The 27,375-nt window shown below is 44.2% G+C and overlaps 1 long non-coding RNA gene across 2 annotated transcripts in view; it reads left to right on the top strand.

Annotated features, from left to right (window-relative positions):
* Positions 1-27,375, top strand: part of LOC109453069 (uncharacterized) — a 283,158-nt gene that overhangs the window by 35,664 nt on the left and 220,119 nt on the right. Inside the window, exons 3-4 of one of the 2 annotated variants that reach the window (XR_016018636.1) lie at positions 20,622-20,676; positions 21,871-23,781. The exons of the other annotated variant lie outside the window; for it this stretch is intronic. This is a non-coding gene — a long non-coding RNA (uncharacterized LOC109453069). Of the gene's footprint in view, positions 1-20,621; positions 20,677-21,870; positions 23,782-27,375 lie in introns of those variants that run through there. 2 annotated transcript variants of the gene reach the window in all.

A 27,375-nucleotide genomic window follows, 5' to 3' on the forward strand; every position in this document is an offset into this window, starting at 1 on the left:
TCCTTCACACCTATGTCTTAACGAGTAACTGCTGACTGACTGAAGGCTCCACCCAGCATTGCATTCTACCATTGACAGCATGTTCTTTTCCTCAACAGAAGGAATTGGAAAGTATGCACAGGAGTGGCATACCAAGGGCCATGCCACTTGCCCACATACCATTTGCCCTGGAGAGGAAGAGTGTTTTATTCCGGACATTGTTCAGAATTGCCTGCACATGGTAACGATAAGAAAGAGACTGACTCATTACATTTTTTTTTAAATTTCACTACAGATAATACACCCCTTTATTACCTGCTCCCAGGGTGGAGTGCTACTACCTGCCCATCTTGGGTTTACCACTGGCTCACAGCACAGGGAGAGATGGGGGGGAGGGGGCGGGGGAAGAGGGTGTGCTGTAATTACGAGGCAGTGAGGGGACTGCAGACAGAAGTGGGTCCATGGCTCTGTAGGTGCGCTGAGGGTAAAGCCAGGCGCCCGCCCTGGTGTGAGGGCCGAGGTTTGGGGGTGCTCACAGAGAGGACGCTTTAGGCCGGTCTTGCAGGAAGAGCAGGGCCATGCCAAACAGGGAGGAGGAGGAAAGGCTGTGAGGCAGCAGCGAGTGAGTGCGCCTGCCAAGGCACAGAGTTTTCACACTGTATGCGGTATTCTGGGAAGCTCAAGTAGGAGGCTTTGGTTGGGGCAGAACCAACAGGACATGTTACTTGTATTGAAACGATCTCCTAGGGAATGACTTCGAATTCCCATTTTCTTGCAGTTTCTGAGGAAGATTCCAGCCTGCTGCTCTATTGTTCTCTGAGTGCAGAGCTTGGTGGGACCCTGTCTTGGCGTGCAGCCATTAGGATAGTTCTCAGGGAAAGCCCTTGGACCAAGAAGTCTTGTTTTTTTACTTTTCTTTGGAAACTATGGTGCTCTCTGTGAAAACAAAGGAATTTGGATTCTGTTCAGGAAAAATGTAACCTACAAACAAATAGCCTTGGAAAATCTGTGCCTCACCCTCAGTGCCTGGGTCAGGCACAGGGAGAGCACCGCCCCTCTGCTGCTTTCTAGCGGGAGGCCACCTCCTTTTCCCTCTTCTGTAATGTCGTCTCTGGCTGCTCACAGGGCAATGTCTCCTTTCCTTGCTCTCCCTTCTCTGCTGCTCAGGGCCCATGTCTTTGCAAGTGGCTTGCTCCTTCTGGAATCTTCTTTCCTTCCTGTCTATGAGCCTTAATTGTTCTTTAACATCCAGCCCCAGCATCGCCCCCTTGGTTCTAATTTCCTCACATGGTTAGTTGCTCCCCTACTATGTTGCTCGGAATAATTTAAAATTTATATATTTCTCTTTTTTAAATAACAATTCCTAATTTTATTTTTAAAAACTATAATAATAATAATAATAACTGCCAACTCTTAAATTCTTGCTATGTGCCAGGCAGTATGGTATATAACATTACCCAACCCATATGCAAAGTGCTTGAGACAGAAACTGGCGCATAGTAAGTGCTCAGAAAAGGTTACCTATTATTATCCTTATTGTTTATCTTAAGTCTCTCATAGCACTTGTAGCAACTGTGATTTGTCACACATATTATAATGATCAGGTTACTTGTCTGTGAGTTCCTTGAGGGCAGGGGCTGTGTTTTCCTCTGGTATCTTCAAACAGGTGGATATCCAAAGGAAATTCTGGTGAGAGAACATCTAGTCACTGAAACTGATGACTGAACGCAGAGAGTTATTTCATGAGTTCCCAAAACAATTTAGAGTAGCTGTGGCCTAAAGAATATAGAATGAGAAATCAGAAGATGCAGGCTTAATTCTGTTCCAGCTACCTACTAGCTTTGCGACCTTGGGTAAATATAGCCAATCTTTTCTGAACCCCAAACATCTATTTTCCAAAATGAGTGTAAGAGCCCCTAACTTGCCTTCCTCACAGGTTTGTCTTATCCATCATATGAGCTCACACATGGGAGAGTTTTGTGAATTGTATTTTACATATGTCAACTATAATTGTTAGAATCATTTTGGATCCCAATGACATTACCACCATGCTTGGCAGAACATGAGCCCACAGGTAGCTCTAGTTGGACAAATATCAATGTGTCATTTTTGTTTTTCATATTTTCTGTAAAGGTAGTTCCTTAATATTTGGGATACCGCTATTTCTTCCTCTCAAAGCATTCATTCAAAGTATTAGTCACAGTCTTCTTAAAGGGTTTTCAAAGGTCCTTAATTTTGCCACGTGTTGCTTTAAAATCTATCACCCTAAATTTCACAGTTACATTCTCTCTTAGGAAATCTTCTGTAAGAATTGTAATCAAATAATCATAGTATTTACTGGAGATAGATGCTAGGGAGTATAAGGAGGGATGAAAAGAGGTTAAGACACAGTCTCACTCTCGGGGAGTATACAGTCTAGTCTGGGAGTCCTAGCCTTGTGGACATAGGATATGATCTGAAAAATGAGTGCTCTCCCTGTGTTGAGGTGGTTTGTGAAAGCTGCAGGGAGAAACTGGGCCTTATGTTGAGCTTAAAGGGAGACTAATGTTTAGACTGCAACCCTTGGAACATAATTAATAAGCCAAGGCCAGGGCCATTGGCTAGTGCTCACTTGCTCTTTCAGCAAGATTATTGATTTCTTTAGTTCTTGGTGGAATTGGAGGAAGATATGAGCATATTCTAGAAATGTAGTCAATGACGTCTGAATCCAAAAAGCTGCTAATATTTTGTGGCTGATACTCTTGTGATAAGGATACAAAAACTCCCTACCTTTTTTCCCCAGCCACGATGTACTTGTCTTAAAATATGTCAGAAAGAAAACTGCTTACAGAAAATTGTAATATTGTAGCTTCAGTATAATGATAACAGCAACAGGTGCTCCTGAATCAGTAAGGGCAAATTGCACTGCTAAGTATAGGATGATAGTAATATAAACTCAAAGAAGAAAAGTTTTAAAATATGCAGTTGTAAACTACTTAGAAACAAAAAATGAGAACACCAGATCTGAAAATGTATATAGTACAACCAAAGCCATACTTAAAGGCAAATTCATGTCCTTCATGCTGTCACTTAAAAATAAGAATAAACAAAAAGAAAAGCAACTAAATGTTTCACCTATGAATTTAAAACATGGGCAGCAAAACCAAACCAAGAAAAGCATGATAATAAAACATACAACCCTATTAAATGAATTAGAAAATCAACAAAATAGAATTTATAAATAAATTCATGAGATGGTTCTTTTGGGGAAAAGTAAAATAGACATAACTTTAGAAAATCCACTTAAGAGAAAAAGAGAAAAATTCAAATAACTGATAGCTGAAAAGTTTCTATAGTTTTAAAGAGCACCTTCCCATTCCTTAACACTCTTGGTCCCCAAACTAATCCTGAGTGTTATGTGTTTGTATCTCTGTTTTGCTAGTAGTCAAATTGAGGCTCAAAGAGGTGAGATTACTTTTAGGGTCACATAGTTAGTGAGTGGTAAAACCACTAAAATCCTATCAGCCTGGCCACAGTTGAAGGAACTATTAGAGTGGCTAAGAATTTTAAGTGTGTATATGGGTGTAGGATGGGGTGAAAAGTAAGAGGCATAAGAATGTTGTTCTAATACTGGAAGGACTGCCAGCTATAGGAGTCTGGGCTTGTGCTTTGTGTCTCTGGCTAGAAGGACGACAACCAATGGATGGAAGCTACAAAGATTTATATTTCAAGTCAGTTGGCAGTTAAAACTAGGATCATCCAAAGACATAACTAGGATTAAATGATGCTGGTGCTTGCATATATGTGATTTTCAGCCTTTAAGCTGCCATAGTGGCTGAGAGACACCTCATCTGCTGGAGGAGCTAGAGGGATACTAGGAGAGAAAGAGGGCTGTTGAGGGATCTGATTACTTGTAAAATATTCCCAACTAGGTACTAGATAGAGATCTCTGTTTAAAAACTGTAGTAGCACATACTTTAAAATTGTTTTACACAAACTTACACTGTTTCTCAATATAAACACAGTGGTTTGCATAAAATTAAGTTACTTTTACGTGTCAGACACTGTGACAGGCCTAGCAATACAAGGTTGAGAAAGAAGACATGGGCCCCCCACCCAAGGGGCTCAAGTATAGTGGGAGAGATATAACATAAAACAGAGGCAACTAGCTATTATACTGTAACAATTAGGTGCTCAATAAATATTTGGAGAATGAACAAATGAATAATTTTCTTGAAAGAATAGATATAGGTATAGAAATATAGATATAGATATATAGATATTAATAGTATTGTCTTTGTAGTAGAGTGGGCAACTGTTCTAATTTGCTGGGGCCTTAGAAGTCTCTTAGGATATGATACTTGCAGTGTTAAACCCAGGAAAGTCGCAAGCAAACTGAGCGAGTTGGTCACGCTATTTTACGAACTTTTTGAAAAAGGAAGGAAGACATAAAAACAATTACGGTAACAGCAACAACAACAGTAATGGGAGCAGAGAGAGGGGCACACACCGTCTTTAGTAGGCAACCAGGCGAGGCTCAAAGCTACGTTAGAATAGGGACGATGTCTGTCTTGGTCACCGCTGTATTCCCAGCACCGAGCACAGTGTTTGGGACATACCTGGAATTCAACTGGAATTAGTAAAATGCAAGAATTAATTGATAGAAGTCAAAAAGCACTTGAGCTGAGCCTTGAAGGCTATGTAACATTTTGGCCATAGGACAAAGGGGTGTGTGGTAGAAGATTCCAAAACTAGAGAACTTGTGTATAGTAACTGGTAAATATGATTTATCTCGTCCAGTCTTTTCCTATGGTTATTAATATGTTTTTTGGGGAAAGCCCTTGAAATAATAAGTCTGTTACATTTCCTTTATTCTTTTTTTTCCATCCTGCAGACCCTCCCCCACCTTCCCTTTCTGCCTCCTTCCCTTTTCTCTGTTGGAAGAGATAATACTCTGCAGAAAGGACAGTGTTAGAATCTCTTTCAGGGCAAGCCTAACTGACATCTAAACTCTCGAGGAAAATGTTCTGCTTGGGAATGCACTGAGGTGCAGGCAGAGCAGGAAGGGTGAGATTAGGCCAAAGAAGGACCGTCTGGATGGTTTGAGTGGCATGGGAGCAGAAGAGGCCAAGGGGCCTGACGGCCAGGGAAGGCACTTGGGGTCACGTGGTGGAAGGTCCAGTTGCTGAATCACAGCGTGCTGTGTCCTACTCCGCCTTGGGTCACACAGGTGTTTCCTACTGGATTCTCATTATGGAGGACAAAGTGTGAACATTACTCCTGTGATGGGAAGAGAAACATTTATTGAGCAACTACTGTATGCCAGCACTGCTGGGTGATTTTATATGCACAGTTTATTATATACATGCCTTTTGAAATAAGGTATTATTATCCCCATTTTACAAATGAAGAGACAGAGGCTTAAAGAGACTGAGTGGCTTGCCCAAGGTTTCAGTAGTACTTGGTAGAAGCCAGGTTTGAACTTGGGTTTGTCTAGCTTCACAGCGGTGGTTTCCAACTTCCCCTCTGCCTTTTACATCTCAGTTAATGAAAGGAAACCTCTCCAGTCTCCTCCCTCTTACCTTCTGCCTCTTCTCAACTCCAGTGGAGGTTTCCTCACCGGATCCACCCAGGATTTCCTTTCACTGGGCTCCGAGCACCCTGTCTGCCTTAGAAACAAGTCAGGATCTTGGTATCTCTTTGACATTAAATATATTACTTCAACCTGGACAGAATCCTAGGACTTTGTGATTGTCTTTAACTTTTATTACTTCTCAGTAATATATCTAGCAAATGTCATTGTATTATGAAGATGTTCTTCTTAAAGGGGCCTAATTACTCACAGTTGGAAGCTGTGGGAATCTTGTGAACCCAAGCAGTCAAACTGTCCATGTTTTAGTGTTTATAGTCATGATTTACTAGCAAAATGAGAGAAAAATAAGAAAACCTAGACTCCAGTCCAGGCTCTGCCATTTACTACCTATGTGACCTAAGTCCCTTAAGTTCTTTGAGTCTCAGATATACTATCTGTAAAATGGATGAATTATACTTGCTTTGCTTACCTCACAAAACTATATTGAGAGATTCCCTTGAGAGAAGTAATAAATCATAAATTAAAAAATGTAAGACAAAGGAAGTATATTAGCTTTAAAATCCTTTGTGGAACAAAGTGGGCATAAATGAAATATGAAATTTTATTTTTATTCCTTGGTGGTTCGTCAGTTCAGGTAAAAGAAACTCAAACTCCATGCAACTTTCACCAAAAAGGGGACTATATTTGCTAAATCCAGCGCAGGGTGGAGCCAGCCTCGGAAACGGATAGAGCTGGCGCTCCCTCTGTCTTCTTCCTCTCTGACTTACCACATATTTACCTCTGTCTCTCCTCTTCTTCATGAGCTTGCTACATGTGATGGGCACCATGGTTACTGAAGCTCCAGGCTTGCATTCCAACTTTTGCAGTCGTTTTTAATTTGTGAAACATAACATATAATGATATATGTAGGTTAGGCTTCCGTTTTTCTCAGCTTGTTATCAGAGGGGAAAGAGAGATTTTTCCTACAGCATGAGATAGAAATATCCCGCCTCGGACAAATCACTGTGGCCATTGCTACCGTGTTTCCCCGAAAATAAGACCGGGTCTTATATTAAGGTTTACGCCAAAAGACACATGAGGGCTTATGTTCAGGGGATGTCATCCTGAAAAATCATGCTAGGGCTTCTTTTCCGGTTAGGTCTTATTTTCGGGGAAACATGGTATTGGCCCACTTCAAGTCTCAGGTGTACCCCATGTGGCCGAAGGGCGGAGAAAGCACAGACATGTCCATTCCCATTTGTATTTAAAAAATGGAATGTAAGCAATCAAAGATGTGGAAGGGGGATACCTCTGCAGGCGTGTGGTTCCTCTAGGATGCTGCAGCTCTGGGAACTACCTAGAAGTGTAAGGGGGAGTTTTGCACTGAATTGTACTTGGAAGATGTTGCCACTCTTTGCTTAAGGTAAGTTTGGTTAAGTGGAATAAGCATCTCCTTACGAGTATATTGGTGAGCTTAGTAGTATAGAGAATGGAGTAAAATGAACTGGCTCATGGATGAACTCTGACCTGTGCTTGTACACATCCCAATGTAGCAGGAAAGGCAGAAATTGAGTAAATCTCTGTGCTACAAAAGAGAAGTACAGAGACAAAAGGGTGCATTGATATGAGCTCAGTGAAATGTCGCCTTCTAGGTAGAGGGCCTGGCATGTGCAATAGTCCTGGGGTTGGAAAGAGCTCAGTGGAGGAAGTAAAAGAGGGCCAATGCATCGTGATATAGAAAACTAGGGGGAGAACGGCTCAAGATGAGGGAGGCAGGGGCCAGATGAGGCATCTTGAGCAATACTAAATACTAAGTACCTAGTGTGAGGACTTATCAGTGCTTGCTCTCCATCTTGGGCCAAGGCTGGCCTGTGCTCATGACAGGAGGCAACTCCGAAGCCCACCCCACCCTGTCATGGATCCCCTTTACATGCAAAATGAGTAATGGAGGGAGCCTGAGAAGCTGGAAAGCAGTTGCAGGGCCATTTCCTCTTTTCAAAAGAGCTAAATTCTGCTAATAACATTTATTATTAATGCTAATCATCATATTCAACACCTCTATTGCCACAGAGCATGCTGGCCTTCAAAGCTCCCAGGAGCAATAATTACTCCTTTCAGCTCCCCTATGAAAAAGGTAAATAGAGGTCTGAGTACAGTGTGAGGAGCCATAAAATCCTGAAAATCAGACTCCTGCTCTGTGGCCTGGAACAGAAAAAGGAGTAGGGCACCAGAAATCCCCTTTTGGCTCCCGACTGTAAAAAGGGAAGGCAGACAGGGGTAGGGAGGTAATTGTGGCCTCACAGGTGTGCTGAGAAGTTTAATGAGAAGGTGTGGGGTGTGCTTTCATGAGGGAAAGCGCTGCTGAGCGCTGCGTTTCCAGACTTCAAATTCCACTTTAGGTAGACAGAATATCCGGGTTCAGACGACGGGTGTTGGGATGGAGAAAAGCGTTGGGGACAGCAAACACTTCCCATCAGCTGTGACTTGCTTGGCTTAAAGAAGGCCAAGCCAGGCCAGACCATGTGGCTCTGTGGGCCTAGTGCTGCTAACCAGGGACACCCAAACACTGATGTCATTCAGGGCCTGTGTCCTGTGTTGAAATGCTCTCGGACCAGGACCTGTTAGGTCTTTGGCAGCTCAGAAAACCTTCCCAGGGTTTTGCTTGGATTCAAATATGACTTTAAGTTTGGTTCTATGCCCTCACTGTCTGGTCCTCACTCCAATGCAGTTATTCAGCCTTCACTGTGTCATAGGTCCTGTGTTAGGCAGTAAGCATACAACGATGGAGAAACAAGACCCCCAGCCTCATGGTTTGCAGGGAAAATGGAAGCACAGATAGACAAGTCCCATTCAGCATGATGCACTTTGAGAGGGGAGAGCAGGGAATTGCGGGAGCCCAGAGGAAGGGCATCCACCCAGGGTAGGGAGACTGGGAATACTTTGTAGAGGAGCTCAGTCGCCTATCCAAACTCATCCACTTGAGCCTAGTTGTCTGGAAAAGAAACCATTCCTGACGAGCCCAGCCCATATGTTCCAAGGCCTCTTCTTGTGGAATCCTACAGCACTTCCGACGGACACTTGTATTTTGGGCATGACGTTTTATGTTCTGAATGAGGCAATGAACAACAAAAGCTACAACCCCTTAGGTCTGTATACCGTGTTTCCCCGAAAATAAGACCTAGCTGGACAATCAGCTCTAATGCATCTTTTGGAGCAAAAATTAATATAAGACCTGGTCTTTTTTTACTATAAGACCGAGTCTTATATAATATGATATGATACAATATGATATATGATATGATATGATATGATATAATATAATACCGCGTCTTATATTAATTTTTGCTCTAAAAGACACATTAGAGCTGATTGTCCGGCTAGGTCTTATTTTTGGGGAAACACGGTAGTGCTTTGCAATTTACAAAGCACACTGACAGCCATCACCTATCGCACTTCCTCTGACAGTCCCATGTTACTAAGAGAGAGCTTGGGCTCAGAGAGTTTAAGGGATTGGTCAGGTAACCCAGCTCCTTCCACCCACCTGTCTGCCCCTCGGCCCTGTGCTTTCTCTTGTATTCCAGCTGCAGATGGACAAGAGGGGACGCAGTAACATCTTCCTGCTGTTTGCCTGCTAAACACCTTCCATGTGTGGTCCCGCTTAATCTTCACACCAGTCCAGTGAGGGTGGCAGTATATGATCCCCTTTTATACGTGAGGAAACAGAAGCTCCGAGAGGCGAGGTCGTTGGCCAGTGTCCCACAGTTCACAGGGACTAGAGCTGGGATTTCTGCTATCTTGGGCCTCACCCCAGTCTGTTCCCTCTTGGCTACACCATGTGACTTGGTATGTACTTTGATATTCATCTCTCAGTGCCAGGCACATAGTAGAGCTTAGCAAAGTTTCGGAGGTCTGATTTATTAATGTGCTCTTTCTACCTCCCCTCCTTGTTCTTAGGGTGGGCATGAAGAGGAAAGGGAGGGAGTTTTGTCCCTGGAGTACTGGCCCCACAGGCAGTAAAGAAACACCAGTCCCTGACTGGTCACCTTTTCTTTTTTGCTACCTGGAATGTCTCTAGTGAGGAACAAGATGTTAAGATGTCAGACCATTGCCTGCCCAAGGTGGATGGTTCCTTCCTGTCTCCCTCCTCTCCAGGCCTGAAGTGGTTGGGACAGCTGCCCAACGACTGGGACTACCTCTGCCAACCAGAATATCCTCTCCCTTGGCCAGAGCTAGGGTACACTCGCCAGGCCTTCCCCTCGGGCCCTCGTTTTCCCAGTCTCCCTGCAGATCTGCACTCTTGGATCCATTTCATGACCTCTGTCTCTACGTAGTCATCGCTTTCTTTCTTATTTACTAGGGAATCTTCTGGTTGCCTTCATTCAACACCCGTCTTCTGGGCCAGGTACCCACAAGTCTCTGGGGGTGTAGAGTTGAACACTGCCTCTGTCCTTGGGGCATTCCCAGGCTGGGGGACCTTGACTGCTCCACCCAGGGTGAGAAGGGTTGATGGAAAGAAGTCCGGAAGCTTGTAGGTTCATGAAGGAGGAGAACCTGAGCAGGCAAGAAAGACTTTGGGGGGAGTGGTGCATGGGCGTGGTCTTCACGGATGCAAGGGGATTTTCCAGACAGAGAAATAGAGGGAAGGAATCTGATGGAGAGGGATTTTATTCATTCATTGGTCCTCGTGCCCCTGAGGAGCCACACAGATGTGTAATGGGTTCTGTGCAGCAGCCCCGAGACGTGAGAATGGTTCTCATGCTGTGCTGTCTGTGCGGCTTGGTTCCTCATTCGTGAGCATCTCTGCCCTCCCTGACTAGTGTCATGGTTCCAAGCTCCCTTCTCAGCTTGGAGCATTTTCCCTGAACTTGTTCCATTTTGACAGCCAGAGCCGGATTGTTGCTTTCTGGCCCAACGCTGGCCCTTTCATGCAGCTTTTGGCAGGTGCATCCCCTGCTGACTCACCCTAGGTTCCCTGGTCCCTGGAAGCCTCAGGCCTCATTCTAAAGGCTGTACTGCTAAGTCATGTCTCCCCAACCATTTGCTGGAGCCGTTGGTGTTCAAGAGTGTTGTCCAGGGCCTGGCCTTTAGGCTTATGAAGTTCTCCTGTGGGTACATTTAGTCCCCCCAGCAAGCCTGTCGGGAGTCTTGGTTCTGCCTCCTGATATCTGTGAGCCTCTTTCCTACCAGTATTTCCTCCTTGCTGATCCATCCGACAGACGACAGCTAGAAAAGCTTTTTGAAAATGCAGTGTTCCTCGTATTCCTCTCCTGTTCAAACTCCTTTATCCCTGCTGAATGGATAGAGTTCAAATTCCTTAGCCCAGCACACAAAACTCTTCACAATCTAACACCAATCTCCTTTTTAGACTGTTCTATTCTATTTTTCCTGCCCAAATAGGGATGATAATCATTTCTATACCACAGGACTTTTGTGAGGGTTGAATGAGTTCCTACTGTCAAAGTGCCTTGCGAGAACTGTGAGGGGTCTGCGGTCTTATGCTGCTTGCAAACTAATAGGTTAGCCTGGCATAGTTCCATGGCTGCTAAGTCAGAGACAAGAATTTTATCACTCACAGCAACAGCAGTAACTAGAGTATCAGTGTTTCCTTATACCCATTTCCTGAGCCCCAATTTCCATGGGGTAACATGAAGAGGATCAGATAACACCTGACAGCTGTGGGTTGCATCAAGGAAAGAAGTCCTAAGCTCAAGGAACCCGAATTTTTTATTATTGGGCTCTAAGCGAACCTGCCCTCTGGTAGAGGGGGATAGTATGTCTTCCAAGTTTGTTCCTATGCAAACATCCTTGAAAAGATGATCTGGAACAAAGGCAGTCAGTGCCTCTGCTCACGAAACGTGCAGAAATGCGAGAGAATTGTCTCCCAGCAAGAACCAGTGTGTTGTAAGTGGTTTCTAGGTATTAGCCATTATGAGGATGATGGTGGTGGTGGTGTGTGTACTTTGCTTCCGTATGCTGGGTCTTCTCATTGATCCTTGAACATGACTTCTTCCCTTGGTGCCTTTACTTGTGCAGTTCCTCACATCTCCTCAGTATACACCTGTCCAAATATTCTGCATCCAGCTCTAGTACTTCTCTCCTGATCACCCAACTTCAGATGGAGCTCCCTCTCTAAACTCTGACAGTGTCATCTGTCCCATTCTCTCAGCATTTAGCAAATACGAGGTGTGATCAAACCATACGGTGAATGTTTAAATTAAAAAAAAAAGTTATTACAGTGAAAGACACGTTGCCATTACTAACCCTCAAAATACTCCCCCTCGCTTCGAAAACACTTATCCCATCATTCTTGCCACTTTCTGAAGCAATTCTGGAAGTCCTCTTTCGTGAGTGTCTTTACTTCATCCTCCATCATGACAACGCTCCGTGTCACATGTCGCTTCTGGTTTACGGCAATTTCTGTCAAATAAAAACATTATGGTGTGTCCTCACCCACCTTATTCACTGGATCTGGCACCGTGCGACTTCCGGCTCTTCCCCAAAGTCAAAATGACCTTGAAAGGAAAACGTTTTGAATTGATTCAGGACATCGAGGCAGCCAACTAAAGACACTCATGAAAGAAGACTTCCAGAATTGCTTCAGAAAGTGGCAAGACTATGGGATAAGTGTGCTCAAAGCGAGGGGGATGTCTTTTAGTGTAATACATTTTTAAATTTTAAACATTCACCGTATTTTTTGATCGCACCTCGTGTTTCCCTCCCTTTGCAAAGCTCTTCCCTCCACTTGGAATTCCTGCTTACTTCAGTTTAGATTAACTCCCCCTTCCCCTTTGTTTATCAGTTTAGAGGACACTTTCTCCAGAAAGCTTTCCTCATTTCTTTTTGTACCTAGCCTGGATGAGGGGTCTCCATTTGCTCCCGTGGAGTCAGTGGTGACCTCTAAGTGGCATTTCTTGTCTGACTTCCCCTCAAGACTTGGAAATTCTGAAAGACCCTTGTGTGCCTAGCACCTGCCTTAGTGCCTGGCACACAGAGCTCTGCATTTACTTAACATTTACAAATGAATGAATGATTGCATGAACGTATGAATACCCATATTACATAATCGTGCAAATTTAACTAACAAGTCTAACCATGTTGGTAGATCCTGGAAAGTGTCCAGTGGTCACAGACACTTCAGTAGATATTTAATATCTTTATTGATTGATGAGATAGGCAATTAGTCATTACACTCCCTTTCAGATGTGTCAATATCATCTTGCTTCAAAGGATATCTGTGAGGCCAAGTGGACCTCTAGTTGAGAATATATAACATACATTGTCAAAGGTATTATTCATTCTGACTTTATATAAGGGAAAATTCTAGTAAGCCTCCTCAAAGCAATTTAAAAACCATAAACTTCATGTTCCTCTAACTTAGTAAATATCAAACTCATTTTATCCTTAATAGTCGACAAAATCAACACTAGTTTAAACTAATGGTCTGTTTATAGTGTTCATGGCAAGTTTCAAATTGCAAATGCATTTTTACAGTGGCTTTTGAAGGTTGATTTTGGAAAGAATGACAGAACAGTCACTACGAAACCTGGAGCTGTGTTTGAGGCTAGCTCTCAGTTTTCCATACCGTGATTAAATTATACCAAGGAATGGGAAAATTTGGAAACTCAAACCAAGGGGTGTGAGCCCTCAGGACATGTGTGCAGGCCTAGGTCCCAGTGATTAAAAACTAGCCCCGTTGAGGGTGGATGAACCTGCACTAGAATCCTGCTTCTCTTAATTGCTGAGCCTCAGTTTCTTCATTTGCAAAAGCAGGAAAATGACACAGCGTAGGATTGTCCTGAGAATTAAATGAGGTAACACGTGTTAAAAAATATAACTGAGCATAGTATGTGGCATAGTCTCAGTTCTTAACAAATGGTAGCTGTTATTATTACTATTACAAATTTGATAGTCAGAAAGACCTGGATTTATATCCCAGCTCGGGCCTTAAGCTGGGGGACATGAGTTCCTTCACTTCCTTTAGCCTCAAGTTTTCTCATCTATAAAGTGAAGACAATAATAACACTGGATCATAAGATTGATGTGATGACAAATTGGCAGGTGATACCCAATGTGCTTAAGGGACGATATGGCATATGCTGAGCACTCGGTAACTGTTAGGTAGAAAAACAATGTTACTAACAATTATGATTCCCTTACTTTCTTTTTCCTCATTTGTAAATCTAGGAATGCCAGTGTTGCTACATACGTTTAAGAATTGGCAGTATTTGCAAAGCACCTAAGCCAATGGCAGGCACGTAGGAAGTAGGATCTCAAGAGATGGAAGTTATTGTTTCTAGACCCTCTTCCTGCCTCTGCCTGGTTTCCAGCTCCCATCAATGGCTGCAGCAATTTGGGTTTTCAGGGGCTTCTCTGACAGCCTTGGGGGCGGGGGAGTGGGGACAAGGGGGCAGCAGAGGGCTCCATCAACGGGGAACCACAGCCTGGAAGTGAACTTCCCTAATCAGCGCAGCAGGATTCCAACAGCTGGTTCTACTTTGGAATCAATTGGAACCTCCTGGGCCCCTTGCTCTTTTTCTGCAAGGAGCAAATGCCATCCCACAGCTAAGATTTAGAAATTTGCCACACCTTATCAGAAACAGATCCCGCCGCCGGCAAGGTCAAGGTTCCCCAGGCTGCAGCCCCAGCTCTGGAGCCTCTACAGCCTGCAGAGTGGCCTTGGAGGCTGAGGCTCTGGCCCGAGGTCAAGACTGCCAGTGGTAACTGTCAACAAGCCCCGTCCTGGTGCTGGCCGCCTAGGAACCACCACCCAAACCGCCCAGATTTCCATTTCAAAGAGTGAGTCAAGCTCGGATGTGGAGAGCACGTTAAATAACAATTTTTAGGATATGACTGTGAGAGTGCAGCAGCAAGAATGCATTTGATTTGGAAAGGAACTACTTCCTAAATGCCTGCCTTGTAATTTCTTCCATCTGTCCACATTTCTGGTGGGCCCCCGAGGCCTCCTTAGGGCCTCCAGAGTGGCCAGCTACCCTGGGTGCTGTAGGTACCAGGGGATGCTGGTTGAGTGGCTGCTATCACCACTGCCAGAGGCTTGATGAGTCACCAGGTGAGTGAGCACCAGGCTGAGAAATGGAGTCCTGACGGAGTTTACTAGCTTTGTGACCTCAGGAAAATCTTTTGCCTACTCTGAGCCTCCCTTTCCTCATTTGAAGAATGAGGGCTTGGCTCTCCGCGCTTGAAGTTCCCTCGCAGCGCTTTGATTTCTGATCACAAGTGATCACAGATGCTATGATTGCTCAATGAATGAAAACTAGCAACTGTCATTAATTAAGCCATCATATTACACACTTTACTATGTCAGTAAATGAATTGCATGAATGGATGCAATGATCTATTATCTCTTTTGGAAAAGATAGCAAAAAGGGAGGTAAAGTGATGTTCTGAGCACCTCTTAAGTAAGTATTAGACACTCCTAGATGCCTTTACACCTTGTTTTGTTCTCTTTTCAAATTGCTGGGTGCTTAAAGGGTTTAAGGAACTTGCCACATAAGTAGTATAGCCAAGGATTTCAACGCAGTTTTGCAACTTGGAAAGGATATATGGGTTTGTTTTCCTGCTGGATTTTGAGCCACCTTCCTAAATGTTGCTGACAAACAGGAAATACTCAGACCTGAGGAAATCCTTTAAACACTGGTTAAATAGATAAGGAGGGTCTTAGGGATCTGCTTGGAGAGGGGCAGGCCTCTGCCCAGGGCACACAGAGCGTGTCAGGGGGTGGTACATCGTAGAACCTACGCTCCTGGGCCCCCCGGACAGCCCACCTCGACTCTAGCACGTCTAGGCCGTCTCGTCCCCTTTTTCTTTAGCGAGGATTCAGTGAGTAGGATCACAAAAGGCACCGTGGCCCAGCTTCTAGAGAAATGGGAAGAAGTGGCAGAAAGATGGAGAAGAGGAGAGGAGGAGAAGGAAACAGGATGGAGAAGACTGGACCCATCTGGGCTAGGGCCTGGAATTCCAGGAAGAGTCGTTTCCCCATGAGCAGGGCACACCCCCACTCCTGTTTCATATACCTGTGTTGGTGGCTAAACCTAGTCTGCAAAGACTCCTGGGAGGAAGCCCATGCCCATTTTATAAACTGAGAGATGGACACCTACATGCCCTCACTCCCCTTCTGTCTTCCCCCTGCCTTTCCTCCCCACTGGGCAAAGCATCCAAAAACACTGTGGACTTTACAGAATATTGTAATGCTAAGTCCCAGAGAATCTGCCCAGGTGAGAGCAGGACAAAGAAGAACCCAGGATTCCTTGCTCCCACTCAAGAGACTTTTCTGGCTGCAAGCATCTGAAATTTCATTAGTCATGCTTTCATTAATTCAACAAATATTTGCCAAGCGCCTACTTTGATACTGGCACTTCTAGACACTAGATATAAAATAGTGAACAAAAGAGAATTTATTACTGCCCTTGTGGCACTTACAGTCTAATTGGAAGGTGGAGTAGAGTTGGCGGGGGTGGGGTGGGGGCAGGGTCATATTAGTTTCCTGTGGCTACTATAACAAATAGCCAAAAACTGGGTGTCTTAAAATAACAGAAATTTATTCTTTCTAATGACAGTTCTGGAGGCCAGCAGTCTGAAATCAAGGTGTTATTGGAGTTGGTTCCTCCGTAAGTTCTGAGGGAGAATCTGTTTCATGCCTCTCTCCTAGCTCCTGGTGACTATTGGAGTTCCTTGGCTTGTAGATGCATCACTCCAATCTCTGCCTCTGTCTTCACTCGCTGTCTCCTCTGTGTGTCTTGTCTTCTTGTCTTTTCTTATTAGGACATTTGTCACTGAATTTAAGGCCCATTCTGACCCAGGATGTCTCACTTCAAGATCCTTGTCTATTTCGACAAGGACCCTTTTCCAAATAAAATCACATGTACCAGGTTCCAGGTGGACATATTTTTTGGGGGCCCCATGCAACCCACTGTAGGGGGCAATAATAAAATTACACAAACAAACAATTACATAACTGTACATTGTAGTGAGTGGTGAGAGCGGAAGAGAAACCTGGAAGTGGAATGGAGATGATATACCTGTTGAACACTTAACTTCTCTGAACCTCACGTTCTCTATCTGGAAAAATGAGAATAATAATGCTTAACTCACAACGCTGATTTAAGGATTCAGTTGCTTGAGAATTGAATACATAATTGTTGATTTAAAAAAATGATGAAAATGTCCCTGGTAATTAGTTGTGTATAGGATTTCGTCTTCCACTGCCCTCAAATTTTCCTCCTCATTCATTCATTCATTCAGTATGTTTTGAGATCCTATTCTGTGCTAGACTTTTTCCCCAAGGTTCTGGGGATACTGCAGAAAACAAAATAGACAAAAATTTGGTTCCTTCATTGAGCTTACGTTTTCATCATTGTGATGGTTAATTTTATTTGTCAACTTGACTGGACCCCAGGAGCCCAGATATTTGGTCAAACATTATTCTGAGTTTGTCTGTGAGAGTGTTTTTGATTGCGAGTAACCTTTAAATCAGAAGACTGAGTAAAGCAGATTGTTCTTCCTAATGTGGGTGGGCCTGACCCAATCGGCGAAGGCCTGAATAGAACAAAAAGGCTGCCCCTCCCCTGAGTAAGAGAGAGTTCTTCCTACTTGAAGGTCTTTGAACTGAGACATCAGTTTTTTCCTGCCTTATGACTCAAATGGAAACATCAGCTCTTCTTGGGTCTCAAGCCTGCCAGCTTTCTGACTGGAATTTATCCCATTGGCTCTCCTCGGTTTCCAGGTTGCTGACGGTAGATCTTGGGATTTGTCAGCTTCCATAATCACATGAACCAATTCCTTATAATATTCTCTCTCTCTCTCACTCTCTCTCTCACTCTCTCTCTCTCTCTCTCGAACCCTGACAAATACAATCATCATAATCACATAATCTCCTTTGTATTTGTCTAGCACCTTCTTCATGTGTTATCTTTTTCATCCACAAAGCAACATTGTGAAGTAGGCAGAGCAAGCATTGTAAAAATCCCCATTTTACAGAGGAGGAAACTGAGGACCAGGGAGGATTGCCTTTAACTGACTGGGCCTGATTCCCCTGCAAGAGAAACATCCCCCGGTCCCTATAGCCAGAGGACATTTTCTAAACCTCTTTAACAAGAGAGCAGTATTTTGATTATTATTGTCATTTTCTCTTTTCGTGGCCAGGGTGGAAAAACAATTACTCTCCTCTTTGATTTTTAATATAGCATTGGTCATCAATTAGAAACCTCTTAAGATTCCCTCAGGGGGAAATATGAGACTGCTAAAGATGTGGGCTAGACAAATCTTGTGAAATAATAGATACGTAAAATCTTTTAGAAAAGCTTCAACTGGACTTTTAAAAAAGTCTGGATGAGTCATGGAGACTCAGGTTTAAAATCAATTTAAAATGTATCAATTCTAGTCCCTTCTTTATACAGTAAGAACACTGAAGCACAGAGGTCAACTGGCTTCCCAAGGTCAACAGTTTAAAAGGAATGTATTGACATTATTGTTCAGCTGCCTTGATTTCCAATCCAGTGCTCTGGTCATTGTTTTATGCTTATGCAGTAAATGCAAAGGCTGTCTTCCCTTTCCCCGAGCTCTTGGGGCCATTTCATGCCAACCCTGGGAAGTGGGAATGGAATGGTGGTGGAAAGGGTGTTCATACTCCTGTTCTCTCCACATTCTTTGCTCACAAATGATTCTTTAAGATGCAGGTTACCACTCATGGCCCTGCATTTGTAAGCAAAATATATTGGAGTCAGATAGACTTAGATTTCAATCTCAGCTCTGTTGCTTGCTAGCTTTGAAAACTTGGGCAAATGACATAATATCTTAGACCTCAGTTTTTCCATCCACTAAATAGACATCGTTACAATATTACCACTCTAATTTTCATGTGAAGACTAAATGAGGTCATGCATGCAAGGCTCTCAGCACAGTGCCTGATATATAGACATAATAAGTGCTCAATAAACAGTACCAATTATTATTAAGGTGAAATCCAGTGTCGGGGGTGGCTGGTTAGCTCAGTTGGTTAGAGTGTGGTGCTGGTAGCACCAAGGTTGCTGGTTCGATCCCCGCATGGGCCACTGTGAGCTGTGCCCTCCTTAAAAAAAAAAAGAAAGAAAGAAAGAAATCCAGTGTCAAGAGATGCTGAGTGGGGGGAAAGAAAGCCAAGTCTGCACACTAAGTCTCCAAGGCTGATTTCAAGGCTGCCTCCCCTGACTACTTTAGCCAGCAGTGAGTGCATCCTCTCCTGAATGTAAAGTCATTGCATAGGGCCTTTTATGGCACTTGCCACACATGTTGTCTTGAATTGTCCCTGTATCACCATGGGAAGTCTCTTCTCTGGCCCAGGTTTTTCTATCTGTAAAATGGGGGACAGAGGAGGGAGAATACTTCTCTCACAGAGATTTTTTTGAGAGATTTAAATGATTATGAAAGTGCTTGGCAAACTGAGAAAAAAGAAACTCATTCATTCATTCATTCATTTACGTGTTTACCAAGGAAAAGCTGCTGTGTGCTTGGCATTGTGCTTGGTGCTGAGAAGACATTGGCAAACAAGACCCTGTCTGTCTCTGTCTGCTAGGACTTTACGGTTGCATAAATGTCTATGAGATGATGATGATGATTTTAATAATTATTGTCATCAAATTTCCTGGAATAGATGAAAGCTCTTGGATGGCAGGGACGTTGATGACTGTTAGTGATAAAAGATGTCAGATGTCAAATCAGAAATGGCACACATGAAACTCGAAGAATATGATCACTTCATTTCCCTGCTTAAGGTTCATCAATGACTCCAAGAATAAAATCCTAGCTTTGGAAGCAGGGCATATTTCGAGGTCTGTCTTCATATAACTAATGCCTCATTCTCAGCCTTCTGTAAATCTCACTGTGTGCTCCAGCTACACAAAACCCCGTGTAGATCTCTCATGCCATCATTCTTTTCCTTCTGCTGTTCCCTTTCCCTATACGATTGCCCCTTTCTTTTCTGCTTAGCAAACGCTTGCCTGTCCTGTAAGACACCACCTCCCCTCAGGAACCTCTTTACCATTCCTTAGGGAGGGTCAGGCACCTGCACGCTCAGTGACCTTCTGTGATTACCTCCTCTAAAGTGGTAAATGCTGCCATCTGTATTTTTCTCTGTACCCCTGATAGACAGAGTCCCAGTTATGCCAGCGACTCCGTGACACCCAGCATAGAACCTGGGATAGGAGGGCTCAGTGTGTGTTGATAGAGTGAATGAGTGTCGTCCATACCTTGCTACCTTCTCAAGTCTTGGGTTGAATGCAGTAATCAAGCATCCAGTCAACGTGAGTTGGGAAAAGCAAACAGAAATTGCTTTTCTGCCACTTATAAGATGGAGAGTTCGATTTTCACCCAGGGCCTCTTGGAGCTGTCTGAATGTGTTGCCACCATAAATATGGGTGTGGAGCCCTAGCCACCAAGGGAAGCTGGAGCCTGCCAGAGGAGGGAGGTTGTGGGACTCCTCTTCCCCCCAAGAGGGCTCAGAAGTGATTCTCTGTGTTGTTATCATCAGGGGAGGAGGGGAATGCCCCATCTCACCAATGTTTGCAGTCCTAGACTAAGGACCTTCAGCCTGCTGTCTCAGAAGTACCTTCTTTAATTTCTCCTGGGATTCCTATGGGATGATTCAAATAACTGGTGCTGTGGGGATCAGAAAGACTGGACTGGAATACTGGTGCTCCCACTTGCAGGTTGTGTGACTTTGGGACCCCTCTGAGCCTTGGTGCCTCCTTTGTAGGACGCCCACCTCACAACGTGGTTGAACGCATCCAATAGGATGACATCTGTACTGTGTAGCTCAGGGTCCAGTGCCTCATATGTATGCAGTATGTGTGAGTTCTCTTGCTTCCCTATCACAGACACTCCTCGGAAACATTCTTCCGATTGTCGTCATTGACTAGTCACGTTTGAGCCTGGGAAGATGTTGCCTGAAATCCAGGAGTGAGAACAAAGCACCAGGGCTCGCAGAATGGAGGGAGTACTATGGACCAGGCGCTGTCCTAGGTGCTTACATATAGGATTCTGCACAGCAACCTTGTGGAGAGATACAATTATTATCCATTTTGTTATTCCCAATTTTCAGATGAGGAGACTGAGGCACAAAGAAGATACTAATCTTGCCTACGGCTAGACAGCTGGTAAGTGGGGAGCCAGGGACTCTGGTTCCAGAGGTCCATGGTACTTACTTACAGAGCTGACCCACCACCCACACCTCAGCCAACTGGAAATTTTGGTGAATACCAAACCACTACAATCTCAGCTGAAAGCAAAGAAATTTGGTCTTCCTGGACGTTTGTGGAGGTCGCGTTATCAAGTGTACGATTTCCCATGCCTTTTGAAATATTAGAAACACTTCTAGGTACCCCTCTCTCACTGCCTTCACAACCTTCCTGGACCCTTTGAATCCAGGGGTCTGAAGTCAGAAGCGCCAGTGTAACCTAACCTTTTTATGAAAAAGAACACAGAGAAAGTTTAAAAAGGTGTTTCTACTAATTACAACATTTAGTCACTTTCTTGAGTATAATAAGCAATATGTTTTATCAAAAACAACACCAAAATTTATTTTCCATGTAATGAATCATTTGATGATAATAATAATAATGACTCATTGAGAACATTGATACATTATTAGGCAATTTTTAAACATTTATTCTTCACAACAATGAAAGACATCCATTATTTTCTCTATTTTAAAAATGAGAAAGCAGTTTCATGCATTACCTCATTTAATTTCTGTCATAACCCTTTGAGCTTGGTTCTCTTATGATTCTTATAACACATGAGGAAACTGAAGCTCAGAGAGGCCAAGAAACTTGCCTAAGCTCACACAGCAAACTGGAGGCAGAGCTGGTCCTCAAACCCAGATTTTCCTGACTCAAAAGTCTGGGTTTTGAGTCATTGTGCTGCAGTTCTCAAAATACCTCATATTATAGGCAAATATCATCCCTATTTTGCAGTGAGAAAACTGCGATGATGGGGAGGATGGAATGACTTACCTAATATTCTCCCAGCTTCACTGTGCTCTCTGGATCATAATGCTTAGTAGTTGCCCATAGGGCTTTGGAGCAGCTTGCACGTAGCACAGTGCTGGGACCTGGTGAACTATCACTAAATGACCGCTGTTGTCCTTTTCAGCGTGGGATTTGAGTAGCCCATACAACCTTAGGCACAGACCTGGCACCTGTGTCCTGGACTGTCTGCATTCTGTTCTGTGCCGGCTTGGGCTCAGCCCACAGGGCTTTTCTGTCATTTCCATTCAGTGCCTAGTGTTGATGACACATCATCCCGATAAAAGCCACCTGAGTCTATACAGCGAAAACCTCTCTTTGCAGGAGGCCTGTCTGAATGGATGTGGCCTGGAGGAGTCCCTTGGAGCAGAGACCTGGCCCCTGACTCACACTGAGCTGTTCCCCATCTGGCTGAGGCTAGCCCGGGAGCCGCCCACCTCTCCCTCGCCCGCCGCTGTCTTCTTGGCGCAGACCTCCGACTGCAGGCTTTGGACTCCAGGCTGCAGAATTACTCACTCTCTGATTCTTCCTTTGGCATCTGCCAGAATCCAGGATGAGGGCTTTGTATTCTTTCTTTCTCACTGGAGCCAAAGCTGGATTGCTCTCCCATTTCCTCCGAGGACCAGGATCCGGCAAGAATCATCTCTGCATTTGAGAGACGAGGGAGCAAACACCAGTTCTGGCTCTCTGCCTCCGGAGGAAGACTTAGTCACTTGGTTACCACTGGCTGAAATTGATCAGAGATGTCACGGGGAGGAAATGCACTTCCTATGAGTTAGCAGAGCCCGGTCTTCAAAAAAAAAAAAAGGCCTTTTTACTATACAGAGTAAGTTAGTGGCAAATTGATTTCCTCTTCTGAGAGTTCTGACTTGAATCCCTTAGATTCTGCCGTTAGCAAGTTCCCTTCCCACAGAAGTCATGGGAGGCATGTGACAAAATTGTAGAGCTGGGGAGAGCAAAATTAGATATTTCACACACATTGTATCATTTTATTCCCACAACAACCTAAAGTCATTGTCTTCATTTTTCAAGGGTTAAAAAATGTAAAACTCAGAGTGGTGTCCGCGTTTGTCCTTACCTGTCCAAGGTCACACAGTAACTGGCAGAGCCGACATATGGACCCAAGTCTGTCTAATGCCAAAGTCACAGTAGGGAAAGAAACAGCTTTTCTTTCTCATTCTCTCTCTCTGTTGTCCTTTTTTCCTCTCTTTTCCATTTGTCACCTTCCCTTATCCCCACCCTCCAAGGAGTCAGAGATTTTCCCAAGGATTGAATAACACATCACACTGCCTTGCATATTGTAGGTACTCAATAAATACACACTGAATCTGAATTGCTGTGCCATGCCTTTAAAGAGTGTTTGCATTTTCAAAAAGGATTCCTGGAAAAGATAATACTTAACATCAGCAACTAAACAGTGAATTTCTAGCACAGAGGATCTTTAGTGGGACATTTCTTTCCTCCCTTCCTCCCTTCCTTCCTCTCATGTTTTCTCTCTGTGTCAGAACTAACAGGCACTAACCTAAGTGCTTTGTAAATATTTACTGATTTAATCCACATTACGACCATATGAGGTAGGTACTATTATTATTAGTGGTTTCCCATTTTGCAAATAAGTAAATGGGGCACAGAGAGAGGGATTTAGTTTTCTCCCCAAGAACACACAGCTTATAATCAGTAGAGTGGGAGGTTGAAGGTGGACAGTCAGGCTCTTTAACCGCTGCCAGTGCACTATTCGGTCTGTCGAGGGGGAGATAGCTTCCTGGAGACACTTCCAACCCTTACACCCACCTGACATTGTACAGTTTCCAAGGTATGTTCACATGTCTCATTGCATCTGTGAAGTAAGGACTATTATTCCCATTTATAACAGAGGAAACCCAAGCTTCAAGAATATAAGTGGCTTAATTCAAGATCACACAACTGGTAAACTGGCAGAGCTTGGGAACTGACCTGACGTGCGGTCCATTTATTTCTGTGAATGAGGCTGGTGCCAAGGAATAGGAGCTGACCAGAGCAAAGACAAAGGTTTGAGCAGGCAAAAAAATGCTTCATGTATCCAGTTTCTTTCCCTGACAGTTGGACAGGGGAAGTGTGTGTGTGTGTGTGTGTGTGTGTGTGTGTGTGTGTGTGTAATAGTCACAAAGTATTCCTCAGGCCTTGAGGTTTTAATAAAATGTGAAAACATTTTTACCAGCACTCTCCCTTCCCTCCTGGTTTTTAGGCTCTGCCTAATTTAAGGAAATGTAATCCATATGTTTGATTATTCATACTTCCATCATCAAAAAATATTATTGACTCTTTGAGAAGTGTTTGATGTTCTGGAAGTGTTTGGGGTGGGGGGGACACAGGGAAGAAGAGAAAATAATTTTTTTAAAAAGCATCCTTTTTTTCCTACTATTTAATTTTCCTTGAAAAACATGTTATGGCATTTGACTGAGAAATGAACAAAGTGGTTACTAGATAATTCTACTTTTTCCTGTAGATTTTTAACATACCATATTTTCCCGAAAAAAAGACCTAGCTGGACAATCAGCTCTAGTGCGTCTTTTGGAGCAAAAATTAATATAAGACCCGTCTTATTTTAATATATAATATAATAAAATTTAATGTAATATAATATAATACCGGGTCTTATATTAATTTTTGCTCCAAAAGACACATTAGAGCTGATTGTCCGACTAGGTCTTATTTTTGGGGAAACACGGTAGTGCTGAGTCCAGGGATGCAGTTCTCTCAGCCTTAGGCTCTTATGTGGTGGGGAGGGGAGTTAGTATTTATGGAATTCCTACCCTGTCTTATGGGTGTTCACAACTCCCCTGGGGGGAGGTGCCATTCTTTCTATTTTATAGAGGAGAGGAGTGAGGTGGTGAGGCTAGGGAGTGCTCTAAGCGGGAACATAAATCCGGCTTTGACCCCAAAGCTGTGGTGCTCGTGCCTTTCAGCGCCTTCAAGAGAACACAAGAGTGTCTGCCATTCAGCCAGTGCATCACCTGATTCCATTACATCGTCATCATCCCTACATCACTAACCAACCTCTGCACCCAAACCACTTCCTTTCAGGAGCTCTTGCTCACCTCTACAGGGAGTGAGAGCTACGGGTTCGAATTCAGTGCCCCCATTTATTGAGCATCTACTATGTGCTGATTACAGAGCTAGGTGCAGGGAGGGACTGATATGAACCAGAAAAGTCCCCTCCCCTCTGGAGCACTAAGTTGGGGCCGCTGATGTGCCCTCACCACCACCAACCCTTCCAGAGCATGAAGTCACTGCAGCCTACATGCTCCTTCCTCAAAGAGACCACTTGTCTAAAGACACCCTTCAGCTGTACTCTGTCACTTCAATCTGTTGCAATTTGCAACATAGCACTTTTTACAAGACGACATTTTTCTTGTTTATTTTGTTGTTTATTATCTGTCTCTATTCCTCTCCCCTTCCCACTAGAAGTAGCACAGTCCCTGGTATATAGAAGGCACTTAAGAAGTATTTGTTGAAGGAAAGCTCATCTTATTTATCACCGAAGCCCTGAAACAGGCTAGGGGTTTAGTAATAATACTATCTGACATTTGCTGAGTGCTTATCATGTACCAAGTACTCTTTAAAGGATTTTACATGTATTTTCTCTACCTTACAAGCAACCTCTGAGGTAGTTACAATTATTATTTTCATTTTACAAAGGAGGAAACTGAGGCACCGGAAGGCTAACATCCCACAGCTAACAAGAAGTCTTGACCCCAGAGCCGGAGCTCTTAACCATGATTCAAAGTGTTTAGTAAATACATGAATGATTGGGAGAACTAAGACTAAGCAGAATGTGGAGTCTTGAAGGCAAGAAGGGGGAAGCAATGGGCTAAGTATAGAGAAGAGAAGAGAATGCATTGTAGCTGAGAGAATCAAGTTGACAATTAAGCTGACTTAGGGTGGGTGGGGTGTCAACATGTGCGTTCCAGAGTCAAGAGTCCAGAGTTAGAACCATGGCTAAGATTGAGGAAAGGACAATTATGCACCGACAAGTTAGGGAGGGGTAAAGAGGAGTGGGAAATAAGGCTGGAAAGGGAGGAGGGGGGCAGAGAGTGGTGCGTTTTGAATGTCAGGCCAACAGATGTGGTCTTGCTGGTGTACCATGGAAGGTTTCCACACAGAGAAATGCCAAGCTGTAATGTCTCCAGTGCAAACTGCATATCGTATCTCATTTAATTGCCTCAGTCATCCCAGGAGGTCTAAATTACTCTTCCCATTTTACAGATGACAACGTGGCTGCTCAGAGAGTTGAGTTTTCCCAAGTTTATTAGCTATTAAATGTCAGAAGTAGGACTCTAATTCTGGTCTGCCCAGACTTTTCCACTGCCAGGTAAACGTTTCCACAACTCCAAGGAGAAGGAACGGTGCCACCAGGCCCACCTCAACTTCCTGAGGGAAAGGAGGAGAATTCCCTGGTCACTTCTCCCTTCTCAACATTTGAGGCTGGTTCCAGGAAAACAGAGTTTTTGATGTGGAGGGAGGAGCGAGAGGGTGGGCATGGCGGGGCAGGCTGGGGCATTAGTGAAGAGAGCCTTGTGGGGGAGGGGAAGACTGGAAGAGAGACAGCAAATTGTTTCTGGATGGAATTTTCCAGACAGGGCCTCAGAGAACAAATGTGCCTTCTGAATTTTCACTCTTAATTGTTACTGACCTTTAGTGAGATGAGCAAAATTACTCTCCCTGTGCCCCTCCACTCCCACCCTTTTTACAAAATTGTTTTCCCTGACTTTTCAAAAATTAAGTTTGGCCAGCCCAGCCCCGACTGCCTACTGTGGGAAAACAATGTATCTCCTTATGGCCCCAAAAGGGGCATTCGCAATTAATCCATTGATCTCAGTAGAAAACCCTATTGTATCAGGGCCCGCCAGGAGAAAGCTGCATCCTGCCCCTCTCCCGCCCCCTCACAGAATGTCCATTGAAGTCAGCCCCCAAATTGATGGCAGGATATGGCCCTAAGAGCCTCCAAATTAAAGGGGCCCAGAAAATAACTGGCTGGGTGGGGGAGGTTGGGAGAGTGGGGAAGGGAATGCGTTTCCTCTGCAAGCTGTGGGTAGGGGCGGAGTAGTGGGGTCTGCCCCTGTGCAGAACTTTGCAAAATGTAAAGGTTTCTGTTGGCCCTTGACTCAGTGCTCCTTAGTTTGTTCTGCAGCTTTAGACCATTAGCTATCTACGTTGCTGATTGTTTGGCCTTTTGTTGATGCCAATAAAACTGACGGTCGTGATCCTCCCTGGGATCTGCTGGGCACTGAAGGACAAGTCCCCGAGGCACCTGTGCTGCACCTCATTTGCTTCTCAAGTAACCTTTGTTGAAGGTGATGGAGATTAAAAGGACTCTCTTGTTGAGGGGGGTCCCACCGACGAGGTGCTTTACACATTCTTTTCCATTTAACCTTCAAACCCTGGAGGTGAGCAGAGTGGCTAGTTGAACAATAATCTAGGACACAGTAATCCAGTCCACCCGTATTCAAGACGCGTTAAGCATAGTATCGCTGGAAATGCAAGACACACGGTTTCCGGAGCTTCTCTGAGGTGGAGTATATAGCGGGAAGGAAGGGCTCCATAGCTGCCTGGGCTGAAGTTACCTAAGTTGTCTTCCATGAACGGGGTGAGATGATTGCAGGACTTGGTTTGGCTGAGTGGAGCCTGTGGTGGGATGTTGCCAGCCCGGGACGCCATGCATGCTGGTGAGGTTGTGCCCTGCTTCCGCGTACCGTGTATCCATCCTGTACCGTAAGTGCATGTGCACACAGGAGCCCTGTTACGTATCTTGTAATGGAGACCCGTCTACAGGGCTGACCCGCTGTGGTC

The sequence above is a fragment of the Rhinolophus sinicus genome, chromosome 14 (assembly GCF_057876585.1).
Source record: "Rhinolophus sinicus isolate RSI-liver-muscle chromosome 14, RSI-T2T, whole genome shotgun sequence".
Lineage (NCBI taxonomy): Eukaryota > Metazoa > Chordata > Mammalia > Chiroptera > Rhinolophidae > Rhinolophus > Rhinolophus sinicus.